Source organism: Solanum tuberosum, unplaced genomic scaffold (assembly GCF_000226075.1).
Source record: "Solanum tuberosum cultivar DM 1-3 516 R44 unplaced genomic scaffold, SolTub_3.0 scf00760, whole genome shotgun sequence".
Taxonomy (NCBI): Eukaryota; Viridiplantae; Streptophyta; class Magnoliopsida; order Solanales; family Solanaceae; genus Solanum; species Solanum tuberosum.
This window is the reverse complement of record NW_006239700.1, coordinates 114,067-114,883: the sequence shown is the minus strand read 5'-3', so window position 1 is coordinate 114,883 and position 817 is coordinate 114,067.

The window sequence follows — 817 nt, the reverse complement described above, 5'->3', positions numbered from 1 at the left end:
TAATACAATTTTAATTCATTTTGCAATTTATTGGTTGTTTGTTATGATTGAATTACTTGTTAAATTCATTATTGATACAAATACAATTTTAATTCATTTTGCAATTTATTGGTTGATTTGTTACGATTGAATTACTTGTTAAATTCATTATTGATACAAATTCATTCAGTTTACAAATCATAGAATGCTCTTTTGTTTGCTACATTTTGCATTCATGTTTAATTCTCTTCTAATTCAACTTTAATATGTGTTTAATACATTTTTAATTCAAGTTTAATTCATTTTGCAATTTATTATGTCTCTTCATTTGTTACGATTAGATTATTTATATAATTAATTAATTATGATACAAATTTTATTCATTCTATGAATCACTACTCTACGAAAGAAAGTAGAGAGAGAAAAGAAAGGGAAAAAAACAACATAAAGAGAGAGAGAAAAAGCAACAAAAAGAAAGCAAGAAAGAAAAAAGCAACAAAAAGAAAGCAAGAAAGAAACAGTAACAAAAAGAAAACAAGGGAGAAAGAACGACATAAAAAAGAAGAGAAAGAGCGAGAATGAGAGATAAAAATTATATAAACAAAAAATTAAAGAAAAAGAGATAAAAATTAAAAAGCTGAGAGAAAAAAGAGAGAAAGAGGCGAGAGAGAAATTTAATAAAATATATAGTATTGTTATATATTGCTATAAATGATAATAATTAAAGAGTATATTTAAAATAAGTAATTATTTTTTAAAAGAGATCCACTTAAGTAATTAATTCATTATACTTGTACTTCCCAATACAAAGTTCAGGATAAGAGAGAAAAAGACCCCA